This window comes from Danio rerio, chromosome 11 (assembly GCF_052040795.2).
Source record: "Danio rerio strain M-AB ecotype USA chromosome 11, GRCz13ab, whole genome shotgun sequence".
Lineage (NCBI taxonomy): Eukaryota > Metazoa > Chordata > Actinopteri > Cypriniformes > Danionidae > Danio > Danio rerio.
The window spans coordinates 22,180,471-22,195,974 of record NC_141031.1 but is presented as its reverse complement, the minus strand read 5'-3'; the positions used below and the strand labels follow the sequence as shown (position 1 = coordinate 22,195,974).

General features: G+C 40.7%; 1 protein-coding gene across 5 annotated transcripts in view; it reads left to right on the top strand.

The window, feature by feature from the left end:
• The window catches only part of synpra (synaptoporin a), a 97,988-nt gene that overhangs the window by 38,552 nt on the left and 43,932 nt on the right, over positions 1 to 15,504 (top strand). The gene's annotated exons all lie outside the window — the stretch shown is intronic.

Here is a 15,504-nt window from a genome sequence, read left to right as displayed (position 1 = left end):
ATCCTGCCACTAATTGTAGCCTCTAGTGTAAAGAAGAAGAAAAAATAAGCTAAATTGTGTTTTCCTACGGCCATCTGATGATTGTGGGTTAGAAAAGTGTGTGTTGGACTTGCCATAGTGTCACACTCTGGTGCTCTGACATAATCTGGTTGATGAGACCCAGAACGTAACTGATCTCTGAGGACATTTCCAGCTTCTGTGCATGTGTGTCCATCTGTAAGTCTCTCTGGAGTGCTACTGCTGATATGTGGCTAACATCAGACCCTTTGCACGACACTTCAGGATTTCCAGAAACAATTAGGAAATTGTCTTGTAAAATGAGATACTATCATTACAACATGGCAAGACATTTGTAAAACTCTGATTAATGTAGTCTGATTTATCTTGCCTTGAAAACCTATTTGGAATGTCAAATTTGTGCAGCCTGTTTTTTTATTAACATCATTACTTGTTGCCTAGATTATAGAACAGAAAGGAACTGATAAAAAAATGTAAATGAGTAACTTGAATGCAATATAAAGCACTTAGAATGAATGCTTTGCAAAAGGCATAAATGTAAATGTGAAATAGAATAGAATAGAATAGAATAGAATAGAATAGAATAGAATAGAATAGAATACTTAATGTAATGTAATATAACCTAAGTCACTTTGGCTGTAAGTCTTTGCCAAAAGTATAGATAAAAATATACATTTATGTAAATAGAATGGGAAAAAATAGGATAGAGTATGAGTAAACTGAACTGAGCTTCTAAAAAATGTGAATGTCTATGTTGACTGCAATGAAAGTAACTCTGCAAAGAGCATCTGTCAAATGCAGAAATGTAAATAAAGTATAGACTGCAATAGAACTGAACATAACTTCAATAGGGTTGAAATTAACTAAAAAAAATTAAAAGTGTACCTTGAATGCAGTGTTATTTTAAATAGAAATATATTTTAAAAGCATGGAATAGAATAGAATAGAATAGAATAGAATAGAACAGAACAGAACTGCTAAACATATAACATGTAAATATGTAACTTCAATACTGTGAAAGTCACTTTGTATGAAAGCTTTCTTTCAAATGCATAATAATCGAACAAAATAAAATACAAATTATTAAAATGCAAATGTGTACACTGACTGCACTGTTAGCATTTGCAAATATGTATATATGTAAATTCAGAAAACAATAGAATTTTGTTAAAAAAAAGAATACGTCTGAACAGAACTGATAAAGCATTAATGGTGTACCTTAAATGCAAGGACAAAAAGATAAAAGCATGTGCAAATGTAGAAAATTATAGAACATTATAGAATAGAATAGAATAGAATAGAATAGAATAGAATAGAATAGAATAGAATAGAATAGAATAGAATAGAATAGAATAGAAATGGAAATGTGTACTTTAAAAGCTTAATGTAAAAACATAATTTAAATAATAGAAAAGAAAATGTAAATATCCTCAGAATGCAATGTCACTTTGGACAGTAGCATCTGCTGTAAATATAGAATATAGTGGTAAAATAGAAGTATATATATTGTATGCAATAAATGGCACTTTGGAAAAAATAGAATAGAATAGAAATGTAAATTTGTATTTTGAATGCAATGCAAGTCACATTAGATAAAATCAAAATTCCAATATATATAGATATAGATATAGATAAGTAATTAAGAGTTTCGGATGTAATTTTGTCCCATTCTTCCTGCAAACAAGTCATACGATGGGCAGCAGTATAGGGCCTTCGTTGCTGCATGTTGTGCTTCAAAATGTGCCACACATTCTCTATTGGAAACAGGTCCGAACTGCAGACAGGCCAGTCAAATATCTGTATTCTATTCCTCCACATAAAGGAATTTGTAATGTGTGCAAAATGTGGTTGTGGATTGTCTTGGTGAAATGTATATACTGTATGCATATAAGACAGGTCGTAAAACAATAGAACGCTGGTCAAATGAATGTGTTACTTTGCATATATATATATATATATATATATATATATATATATATATATATATATATATATATATATATTTTTTTTTTTTTTTTTTTTTTTTTTTAATCAGAAAAAGTATTTGTATCTTCAGCTGTTCTCACGAAACTAACTGGTCAAAGTCAAAAGGTCAAGTACTCTTCCAGACCCTTTTCCATACTCCAAATGTATGGAGAGGAGGAAATTAAAACAATTATTTCATCATCCACAAACTACTCTGAGCAATGCAAATGTGAGGCTGCCATAAGTGGCAACGCCATTTTGGATAATTATTGCAATTGAATGCTGGGGGATTGGAGGATGTGATGCATCTTCTCCTGAGGAAATTAATCTCCACGCTCTCCATTTGAAGTGTCCTCTGAAAAAAAAAAGCTTATCACAGGGGAAACATGCAGTCCTAATCACTTTTGGTCACACAGTGGCTTTTCTTTCTGTCTTTTTGTGTGTATCTCTCTCTCGGCAGGTCTTTGGTTTTGTCTCCTCTTCTACAGTTTCCACTCTGCCATTTTTTTAAACACAGTGATTCCTCCACAGCCTTCCTCTTGAAATTTGCTCTCTCCCACATCTCTCTCTCATTCTCTCAAAAGCTATTATTTGTGATAATTAACCAATTCTTAAGCTGTTGAAATGAGATGACTCAGTGAGACCAATGACCCATATAAAATATGCAAAATAATATATCTGGTACACTTTTGTGACAGGAAATAACAGAATAATAAAATAAAATATAATATGTTTCTATAGGGGGCGTCACGGTGGCGCAGTGGGTAGCATGATCGCCTTACAGCAAGAAGGTCACTGGTTCAAGCCTCGGCTGGGTCAGTTGGCATTTCTGTGTGGAGTTTCCTATCCCATGTACTACGGGTGCTCCGGTTTATTGATATGTTGTATAGGTGAATTGGGTATGCTAAATTGTCCATAGCGTATGAGTGTGTTGATGTTTTCCAGTGATGGGTTGCAGCTGGAAGTGCAACTGCTGTGTGAAACATATGCTGGAGTTGGCAGTTCATTCCGCTGTGGCAACCCCTGATGAATAAAGGGACAAAGCCGAAAAGAAAATGAATGAATGAATGCTTCCATATGTTTAGTTTAGCATTTGATGTATACTCACAGTCAAAACATTGTAAAATATTCTTTATTTTGCAATTGCATATTAAAACATGAGATTGACCAAATGTTCCTAAGGACAGTGTTTTTATTATAGAGTGATTAGATTAAATAGGAAAATAAGATTTTTTTTTTTTTTTTGACAGATAGTGCAAAAGATGAGGTAAACAGTCAAAGTCCAACAATAGGGAAAAGTAGTGCAGAACAGCCCTGAATGACCGCTGACACCAGCCACAGAAGATTACAAGCTGGAGGACTGCGAAAGAAAAAAAATACCAGACTAGGCAGAAGGTGGTGGAGACCTGAAGACGCACAGCAGAGAACAGAGAATGACAATCTCTGTATTAGGACAGCAGATAGCAGTCAGGGACTCACATGTGTCAGGGCAGGACAAGTCAGGACAGACATGGGGAATACAAAGGGACAAGAAGAAAACACAAAGAAATACAGGTAGAATAACTCTAGGCAAATAACAAAAACTAAAATAACTTAATACAAAGGCGTCACGGTAGCACAGTGGGTAGCAGGATCACCTCACAGAAAGAAGTGCACTGCTTCGAGCTCTGGCTGGATCAGTTGGCATTTCTATGTGGAGTTTGCATGTTCTCCCTGTGGATGGGGAGCATTTTGATTGATGTAGTGGGCAACTCTGGCCCAAAATGCCAGGGCTGATTTTTTGTCCCAGTTCAGCCCTAATCATAAGCATATTCTTACTCTCTCACTCACACACACATACTAATTCAAGTATTGTGTTTAAATAGCTGTCAATTAACACAAAGAATTTCAAACATTTGTTTAATTTAATCTGCACTAAGCTTGGCAGGAAAGGGGTGCTCTGATTTATGATTATTTTAGTCTACTTGATACATCAAACGTTTAATGACTCATACGGTTTATAGAGAGAGCACAGAGCAAAAAAGCTGTTTAATTTTACTTAAATAGAAGTTAGGAAAACAAATGCTATTGAATTGACTCTTCGCTAAGCCCCGTCCTCCTTTCGTGCCTGGCACGGCTTTTACAATGTGTAAGCGCCAGTGTCAGACATTGCCAGGGATATAATGCCTACGTTGCACGCTTACACAGAGCCCAAAATAGAAGTTTGTGATTGGGTCAGCCCAATGTCAATAAAGAAAAGAACCAATGGGCTGCAGATTGTGTCACATGGGCCGCTCTGTCTGGAAAAGAAACTTCTTACTTTCAGAGCGTCACAGCTCACAGGATCTTCAATCACTTAGGCAGACAAAACATGATAGTCTGCTAAGTGTTTTATGGGCCGATCAGATCATAAGAAGATGATCAGCCCGGCCCAAAAAGTATGTCGGCCCAGCGGGTAACTGCCCGGTCTGCCAGATGGCCAGTCCGCCCGTTTATGATGAGAGCATCTGGCAGAAGTCTTGAGATTGAAACAAATCACATAGACTTGGATGGATACCATGCAGGTATATTTTTCTGATATCCGTCTAGTTGAAGTGACATATTTGCATGTTCTCCCCGTGTTCGCATAGGTTTCCTCCAGGTGCTCCGGTTTCCCCAACATGTCCAAAGACATGTGGTATATGTGAATTAGGTATGCTAAAATTGATCTTAGTGTATGTGTGTGAATGAGTGTGTATTGATGTTCCCTAGTGATGGGTTGCAGCCGGAAGGGCATCCGCTGTGTAAAACATATGCTGGAAAAGTTGGCGGTTCATTCCGTTGTGGCGACCCCAGATTAAAGCAGAAAAGAAAATGAATGAATGACGTGACATATTATATTTTCCAACATATGCACTTACAGCACAGGTGTGAGTGAACTCACTAGTTTAATTGGAGAAGAAATCCAACATGCGTGATATACAAAGAGAAGATAAATAAAAATGCATAACCATGTAGAGACATAAATAACATGCCATACTTACAACATAACACATGTACAACATACATACAACATAACATACTTACTTACTTTTAATATCATAAGTTTTATATTTTATATTGAAGTTGATATTTAGCCGCACGATATTGGTGTTTCGTAACATCTTATTTTTATGAGGTGGGTCATTAGTTCAACACTCAACCGCCAACCTGGAGGACCAGGACACACACTACAGACTTAGCTAGCCCTTGATTATGGATTTGTCAGGGAAACAGGAGCACCTGGAGGAAACCCATGCAAACACAGGAAGAACATGCAAACTCTGCACATAAATGTCAACTGACCTAGCCAAGGGTCGACCCAGCAACATTCTAGCTGTGAGGCGACAGTGCTACCCACTGCGCCGCCTATTGCACCCACCATCTATTTAGTTTGTTAACTAATAGACCTGTTCTGTATAAAAGAAACTTCTGTTAATTTATATCTTGACTTTAAATGGGGGTGGTCAGTTCCATTGGGGGGCATAATAAAATAGTACTAGAAACACTAGTAAGTGGAGGACACTATACACTCTCAGAAAAAAATGGTACAATGTTGTACCAAAGAACGTTCAAGGTTACAGAAGTAACCCTTCGTTCGCCGAGGAGGGGAATGGAAGTGCTATTAAGTGGATTTGATATTGAAAATCCACGTATGGGAAGGATTCGGTTCAGAAGCCGCTTGTCTGAAAGAGTATTGAACGGGCCAATGAATGCAATGAATTGGCAGCGTAAGCTTGCACAGGTGTGCTTCATTGCCAATTATCCTAGCATATAAGCACACCTGGAGCAAGCAAACGCCATCCTTTTAAGCTGAAGAGACTTTCAAACAGCTAAGGGACAGTCATTATGGCAACGGAGTATAGCACTTCCGTTCCCCTCCTCAGGGAATAAAGGGTTACTTCTGTAACCTCGAACGTTCCCCTTCGGTTGGGGAACTTCAGTGCTATTAAGTGGATTTGATATTGAAAATCCACGTATGGGAAGACTATGGAAAGCGCCATAATGACTGCACCTTACCAACGCCCCCGATGAGGGGATAGTCAAGCAAGCGTGACGCACCCACATCATGGGAGGTGCGGTCCTCCAACGTGTCCCTGGCCCTAATTTATCCTACTTCAACAGAAGTTTTACGGATTAGATATATTTTTTGGGAAGTTGTGAGCATCTAGATAATTCTAGGAAAATACGACAGTACGTTGGGAAGCGCGCAATCCCGATAGGGAAGACGCTGCGGAGGCCATACGCTACCCAAGGAGGGAATAGATGGCAGAATTTACATATGGACTAGCCCTAAAAAGGGGGAGTATGCATAGCAAAAAAGTGGTTAGCGGAGAGGGAAGACACGGGTCCACCCAGGGGGGGGGGGACTTAACCGTGGCGGAATAAGCATATGGGATCGCCTAGTGGGGATCACGCATAGCAGGCACCTATACCCAAAACGCGGGCTGACCAGCGGGCAGACCTACAGTGTAGTGGGCCAGCAAGTGACACCTCCGCTGAGTCAGTGCTGGGGGCCACGGAGGAATCTCCAGGGCTCACCTGATGGGGAACTTTACTTACAGATAAAAAGGCGCACGTACCTCCATATTAGGGAGAATGGCGCAGCAAGCGTGTTTAAACACCCTACCAAATTGTTTCCTCAATCACCAAAGGGTTACCTAATACCCTTGAGGAAACCGGCTCCACTCGCAGATTGTAAAACCTTGCAAATGTGCTGGGTGTCACCCAGCCCGCAGCTCTACAGATGTCTGTTAGAGAGGCGCCGCGTGCGCGCGCTCGAGAGGATGCTAAGCTCCAAGTGGAGTGCGCAAGCACTCTCGGGGGACGCGGCTCACCTCGGCTCTGATAAGCGAGAGAATGGCATCCACAAACTAGTGGGACAGTGTCAAACTAGTGTCTTCAGGGACAGAAAAATACTGAGTCAAGGATCGAAGGGATCTGACGCGGCTCGTGTAACGAGGGCGAGATCCTAAGAGGGCATGAGAGGGGGCGTGGTGGATTAATTCGCCTAGCGCCCCTGAGGAACCGGATGATGAGGTTATGCGTTCCCACGATGCTGCCAGCCACCGCGTCATGAAAGCGGAGATGGCAGCCACGTAACCTTGTGTGTGGAGGGCGACAGCCTGCTCTCCAGCTTCTCTCGGCGTAAAGAAAACACAACGCTGATCTGGCAAATTACGGGGGTCTTCTCTGCGAGAGATGCATTCAGTGAATAGACTCCACTTCAGGGCATAGGCGCGCTCGGGGATTAAACACCGCAATCGGAGGTTACCTAAGTCTTCCTCGCGTCTAAGGACCTCCAAAGATTGGCGAGGGTGCCAAATGGTGCCCTGTCCCTGAGAGAGTAGGTGCTCTCTCGAAGGGAACTTCCAGGGGAGGGCCATCGCGAGGAGGGAGAGCTCTGACATCCAGGTCCGGTTGAGCCAGAGGGGCGCAACCAGCAACCTGTTCCTCATCCTCCCTGACCTTGCACAGTAACTGCGCAAGTAGGCTCACTGGGGGAAACGCGTATTTGCGCATGCCCCGAGTCCAGATGTAAGCCAGTGCATCCGTGCCGAGAGCACTCGGTCAGGAAAAAAATAACTGGCAATGAGCAATCTCGGGGGAAGCAACAGATTGAACTGGGCTTCCCCGAATCGCGCCCATATCAGCTGAACAGACTCGGGGTGGAGTCTCCATTCTCCAGGACGTAAGGCTGCCGTGAGAGCGCATTGGTTGAACGGTTGAGCTTGCCTGAATATGAATGGCGTGCAGCGATTTTAGCCACGGATGACTCCAGAGGAGCAGACGGCGGGCGAGCTGAGACATGCGGCGAGAGCGCATACCCCCCATACGGTTGATATACGCTGCCCCCGCCGTACTGTCCGTCCTGACCAGCACGTGTTGCTGCTCCAGCACCGGAAAAAAACGGTGGGGAGCGAGGAACACTGCCAACAGCTCCAGGCAATATGCCAATGCAACTGGGTACCTTTCCACAGGTCCGCAGCCGCATGCCCGCAACGCACAGCCCCCCATCCCGTGTTGGAAGCGTCTGTTGAAACGACAACAAGACTGGACGCCTGTCCTAGAGACACTCAGGCCTGTAGGAACGAGGGGTCGCTCCAAGGGCTGAGGGCGTGGCGTCACAGCGCAGTAACAGAGACTCGGTGTGCGTGCGCGTGCCATGCAGGGACTGGGGACCTTGAAGCCAGTGCTGAAGTGGTCTCATATAGAGTAATCCGAGCGGCAGAGAGACAGAGAGAGCCCGAAGGGGAGGGCTTTGTATTGCCAAGCTCGACCTTCAAACGCAAACCGCAGAAACTGACGGTGGCGAGGAAGAGTGGAGACATGGAAATTCGCGTCCATCAGGTCTAATGCTGCAGACCAACCCAGAGGACGAACGCACCGGAGGATGCGCTTCTGCGTTAGCATTCTGAACGGCAGTTTGTGCAGACAGCGTTTCAAAACGCGCAGATCTAGGATTGGCCGTGACCCACCGCTCTTTTTGGGCACGATGAAGTGTGGGCTGTAAAACCCGCTCTCCATCTCGGCCGGAGGGAGCGGCTCGATTGCATCCTTTGCCAGGAGGACAGCAATCTCCTCTCGCAAGACAGGGGCGGACAGGGGGCTGACCCTGGTGAATACACACCCGTGACTTGGGGGGCCGTTTCGCGAACTGAATCGCATAGCCGAATCTGATTGTGCATATGAGCCACCACGAAGAGCTGGCCCGCGCTAACCAGGCTGGCAGAGCTCTCGCTAATGGACTCATCGCTACAATCGCTGACGTACCAGCAGTGGGGCAGCGCGGAGTGGGTGTGCTGATCCGGGAAGCGTGCAGGTCCCACGGAAAAGCTGGAGGTGAGATATTTGCTCTCACTCTGCACCCGAGCTCCGGAGGGGAGGTTCGAGGGGTGGGAGAAAGGAGACCATCCTCCCAGCGCTCGTGAGCCACTGGCGAAACGCACCGAATCTGCAAGCTAGAAAGCATAGCGTCCCAGACTTAGCAGCGTTCTGGGCAGGGGGGCTGCCTGCTTCTGAGGTGCTCGACGCGCTCGCTTCGCCAGAGGCGTGTGCGGGGGCGGTGCAGCTCTCGTAGGCGGGCGCCTTCGGCAAGAAGCAGGTATGAATGGCACAGCGGGCGGAGCGGGCTACGGACCGCCGATAAGACATCACCCATCAACTGCTCTCTCACCGAAGCAGCCCGGGAAAGCATGGCTAACATGTCCGTTTCAGGATCCGTTTGACATCGCTCACCTGCCCGGAGGGGGCGAGTGGGTCTGGATCATTATCGGTCAATGAAAGACCACCCTCTGATGCCGCGGTGGACGTCTGGTCTCCGATGTCATCGAGCGTAAGGGCTACCATCTGTTAGACGGATCGCTTCACCCGCCCGAAGCTTGGATGGAGCGCTTAGAGAAGCTGGAGGTCCGCGGGCCCGTGGGTGAGTAGGGGACAACTGGGATGGTTTGCCCTTTTGCAAAGGCTAGCCGCAATCTTTACTGCGCAACAGTCATGGCATCGCAATGACGTCATGAACTGCCCGCGAGCAGCGCATTAACATGCTGGACCCCCCAGGCGTGCAACGTAGTGCCCTTACCCATCATCCGAGGACAGGAAACCACCACATCCAGAAACGCACAGTTGGAGCGCCGTCCTGAAAAGGACGTGCAGCACGACTGTGTTGCTCTTTCTGTGAAGTTTGCAACTTTATACGCACCGCTCGAAACCCAGCTCGACCGTCTGCCGCTGCGTGTACACACTCTGGACCGGGAGAATGCACTCGTTCGCTCGGAATCGCTGGATCACAGCAGAAGGAACCCTCATCGACTCGATCAGAAAGTCTCTGAAGCGAAAAGGATGGCGTTTGCTCGCTCCAGGTGTGCTTATATGCTGGGATAATTGGCAATGAAGCACACCTGTGCAAGCTTACGCTGCCAATTCATTGCATTCATTGGCCCGTTCAATACTCTTTCAGACAAGCGGCTTCTGAACCGAATCCTTCCCATACGTGGATTTTCAATATCAAATCCACTTAATAGCACTGAAGTTCCCCAACCGAAGGGGAACCCTTGTCAGTGGGGTAGTACCTTTTTATGGAACAGAATTGACCCTTAAGACAAAAAAACTAATTTGTACTAATGCAGTTTGTACATTTAAGGACATTACTTCTACCATGGAAAACCAAAATGGACCTTTGGTTTTTAAAACCTGCAAATACAATACAGATATATAATTAAAAAAAAATAGAATTATACAAAACTATTGTAATGATATATGCACAATGTTTGATTAGTTTTACAACACTAAAATGTCTGCATGAACACTTTGCACATGCAGGATTTTTCCAGCTCATGTGCGTAGTGGAAAGTAAATGCTAAAAGGTGTGGATATCAATAATGAAAATGTATTTATCAGAAAATGCTTAAAGAATGTTAATTAAATGCCCTAAATGTTTAGTTTACAATACCTATAGTTTTTTTTACCAGTTGTTTTATAAAATAGAACCTAATAATTAATGTTTATGAGTTTCTTTAAACATAAGCTTTTAAATGATGATTCATGTTTTAATATGAAAATTATTTATAAAATCATTTTGCCTTTCCAGTAATATTTATTTAGTTAGTTTTAATATTTAGTTTTATTGGTCTTTTCTGTACCATACAAGGTACAACTTTTACAAAGGTACAAAACTGTTCCTCTAGGAACAATATTTGTACCACTGTGTAGTGGCTATTTTCTCTAAGGAGGCTCTCTCAATGGTCAAGAAACAAATGTCTTACCCGGGATGTCTTTTCAAAGTTTTATTCTTTATAAAGAAGATCACAATCATACAGCAACAACAGTTTCTGCAGAGTGAGATACTAAAGCAATGTTTTTACCTTTTTATCTAGTTTGTACTGCTTACGAGGTCAACTCCCAATAAGGCCTCATCTACAATTACGTCAGGCGACTTCTGCTGTTCGTGCAATATGCTCATAACAACCACACATCCTTCTTAAGCAACCGTACCTCAGGTGATGTATAGACCATAAATTCCAGTGATGCGTACCCAGAGAAAAGAAATGTGTTCACCCCTACATAGTCAGATAAGGGAAATTCTTAGGATAATTAAAAAGCATTCACCTAAAGAAACATAGTTATGTATAAAAAATGTACACACAGGTTTTATGATGAACATATGGAGAACACAGATACATGCACATATAAAAATGAGTCTTAGACAAATTTCTAACATATAAAGCTCATCTAAAAATGAATTTCCATTACACACTGTGTACCTTTTTTTTCTGAGAGTGTGCTAAAAAAAAACCTGGCTGGAAAAGTTAACTGCATGAATGCATATAAATGTTCATATGTTATCTTAAAAATCGAAATATTAATTACTTTCAACAATTTAAGAATTTGATGACTGGTAACTGTGTCATAACAGTCTTGTGAAAAGGGTCCATAGAATAGAATAGAAATTTGTACATTGAATGCAATTAACCAACTACCAAACAAATATTAAATGTAGAATATAAAAATAACACAATATATTAGAAGAAATTTTAAATGTTACCTTGAAATCTACTCAATGCATAAACTTGTAAAACAAAATAAAAGATAAAAGAATGTAAATGTGTTCTGTAAATTCAAAATAAGTCACTTTTTCTGTTAAATAGAATAGAACAGAATAGAATAGAACAGAACAAAATGGAATAGAATAGAATAGAATAGAATAGAATAGAATAGAATAGAATAGAATAGAATAGAATAGAATAGAAATCTGTACATTGAATGCTATATAAATTACTTTGGACTTAACCAACTATTAAACATATATTAAATGTAGAGTAATAGAAATAACAGAATAAATCAGAAAAATGTACACATGTACTGTACTTCGAAATCTATCCAATGCATAAAAAAGAATAGAAGATAAAAAGGATGTAAATGTGTTTTGTAAATTATAAAGTCAGTTTTTTTTTCTATCAAACAAAATAGAATAGAATAGAATAGAATAGAATAGAATAGAATAGAAAAATTTAATGTGTACCTTAGTGGGATGTAATTCAATTTGGAATATTAAAAAGGTCAATTTATGTGGCTATAGGAAACCTTGACTAAGTTATCGAAGTGAGTTTTTAAAGTCAATGTATAAAGTCATTTCATTTTAAAAGAGTTTTGACAGTAAGAGAGAATTTGAGCAGAGATGACAGAGCACTGAGAGCCGGCCAGTGTGATTCTTTGAAGTAAAGTTGACTGGCGGGAGGAATAGAGTTGTACACACTCACAGAGCAGTGGTTGGTTGTCCACATGGAGATGTCTTGAAAGCTTGACAGACTGTAGGCAGATGTGCTTTGGCTGCTTGTGCGCAGATATGCAGAAATTTATCTGTGAAAGGTTGGCTGTCTCTCCGTTTTTCTGTCTCTAGCACAAGGCAGCAGTTTCATGACCCACCTTTTCCTCACATGGAAAAGAAGCAACAGAAGAAAGACTGAAAAGCTAAGCTGAAGAATCACATCAAATCTTGTTCAGCAAAATATAGAATTTACAGCTGTAAAACTGTTTAAATCATTAAATGACCCTTTATTTTACTGTAGTTGTGGATTTGTGTCTATGGCAAAACCCAGAGGTGCATCCACGCATTAGCTCCAACCTATATGCATGCATATAAACAAAAACACACATGCTCAGATATACAGTCAGATCGTATCCTGGTTGGGTGGTCGAGTCTGACTAACCGCTGTGACAGTCACCTCAGGGCAGAGGGAGGGGCTTTGTTAGATCATGTGACCAAGTAGCCATGGAAACTCCATAGGGAGACAGCAACTGAGGAAAAGAAGGGGGACAGTGTTTTAAAAATAAAATGAGATTTTATGCCTACTTATGATCAGTGAAGCATACAAAGAGTGTATGGCAAGCCATTTTACCATTTAATCTATAACATGTACTACACTCAAAAAATGTTGCTGCCTGTTCAAGCTAATTATTTAAAATGAGCTAAAACAAAACAATTGTTGAGATTTTTGGGGACAACTTAATTCTATTATGTTTAATCCACTTAAATTTGTTAGGTTAACGTAATACATGTGTGTTGAGACAAAATTAACGAATTGTGTGAAACCCTGTATTTTTTACAATGTAGTATGCTACAAGTCATTCATTCATTTTCTTGTCGGCTTAGTCTCTTTATTAATATGGGGTCACCACAGCGGAATGAACCGCCAACTTATCCAGCAAGTTTTTACGCAGCAGGTGCTCCTCCAGCTGCAACCCATCTCTGGGAAATATGCTACAAGTTATGTCTTAAATGCTGCAATGTTTTCTATTAAGAACAAGTACTTAATCATTAGCTACAACAGCTTTATTTCCCTTAGAGCTAGAACATACCAAGACTTATTCATAAGAAATTAGGGTAAAACATTATTTTAAGGTGTCCCTGTTGTTACCTGTACTTGCTGTAGCGATTATAATTATAATGTATAAATGCAAGTAATACTAATCATCATTCTAATGTACTAAAGTACTTTTAATTAATATTACTCAAGCAGTTAAATATTTTTTTCACTGTAACAAGGACACCCTAATACAGTGTACTTACCTATTCATTACATAGCACGTTTGTGATGCTATTTCTATTTGTTCCATACTTGTGCCTAATAAATAGATGCAAGTACTTATTCTTTAAATGTGAATACTTATCTCAGCATTGCCTTGTAATTATTTTGCTGTTAGTAGTAACAAATATCAAACTTGATTTTTCTGGGAATCTGTCATTAGCTATGTTTTCATCCAAAAATGCAAATTAAATGAACGTGCAAAACTGGAATATTGCATTAAAGATGTGTGGATAAAGCAGCGTATCCATCTAACAAGTCAAAGAGAACAAAATCGTCACTTCCTGATTAACTGGGGTCAAATATCAACAGCAAAAACTAAATTTACTGTGGTAGGAGAAGCTAAGTCAATCTTTTGCTTACTTTATAAATGACTTGCGCCTCAGAAGGAGTGGTGGCATTTGAAAGCATAAGACATGGAGCACTTACTATTCTGGAGGTGTTTATTAATATAATAACACTAATACTGCAATGGTTAAGGCATTTTAGAATGACCAAATCAACATTTCAGATGGTTTACAGTGTGCTCAGCCTGCTGATTTGTCCATTCACACACATTTTTATCATCACATGATCTCTCTTATAACAAAATCACATTTTTTTAATGCGCATACTGGAATTTGTTCGGTAAAATTGTTCCCACTGTAGTTTATGCACATCTTATTTTTAGTGAACAAAAGTTTTCATTTTCAAAATTTATCTGCCCTTATTTTTATCCGTTTCCATCAACGATTTTATATGCGCATATCCAAAATTAAATGAATAAGACCTGTATTCAGTTCCAGCAGCAATCAGTACATATTTTTTCATTCATTCATTCATTCATTCATTTTCTTTTCGGCTAAATCCCTGGGGTCCCCACAGCAGAATGAACCGCCAACTTTTGCAGCGGATGCCCTTTTTACAAACTACTACAATTATTAGATATTAGTACTAAATCATTAGATAATAATTTGTTAGATACTTATATGTATTGAATAGATAATGTTTGTATTTATACTAGTCTTGCATGCTCGTATTTATTCATTAGATACTAGGCCGTATTTAGATAATACTTATTAATTAGACACTCATGATACTAATGCTAATACTAATCTAATTAGTACTAATACTCTTTTCGGCTTAGTCCCTTTATTAATCACCGGTTGCCACAGTGGAATGAACCACCAACTTATCCAGGATGTGTATATGTAGTGGATGCCTTTTCAGCTGCAACCCAGTACTGGGAAACACCCACACACTCTTGCATTCACACCCACACATACACTTACGGCCAATTTAGCTTGATCAATTCACGTGATACCACATGTCTTTGGACTGTGGGGAAAACCAGAGCACACAAACACAGGGAGAACATGCAAACTCCACACAAAAATGCCAACTGCGGGCTTGAACCAGCGACCTTCTTGCTGTGAGGCGACATCACTACCCACTCCGCCACTGTGTCGCCCACCAGTATTATATATTGTTTTTTATTTTTGTTTATTTTTTTGGTCACACTTTATATTAAGTGGCCTTAACTAATATATACGTACACTGAAATTATTGTACTTATTGTGTAAATACATGTTTGTACATTACTTATGCTTCATTAAAAACCCAAACATAATTACATCTGTCATTAATTTCTGTAATTACATCTTTAATTACACTGTTGACCATCCCTTACACCTTAACCCACCCTTAAACCTCGAGAGCACTAGAAATGATTTGCAATACATTATGAACACAGTAAGTACATTGTATTCATATTTTAATATGAAGTAAATACTATTTAAAGACACATTTTGTTTTTTTGTTTTTGGTCACACTTTAGTTTGGGAGACAAATTCACACTATTAACTCCTTATTTTCACTGACTAGTTATTAATGTAATTAGTTATTAACAATGACCATAAGAAACATCTAATTTCCTGCTTATTAAGAGTTATTAAAGTGT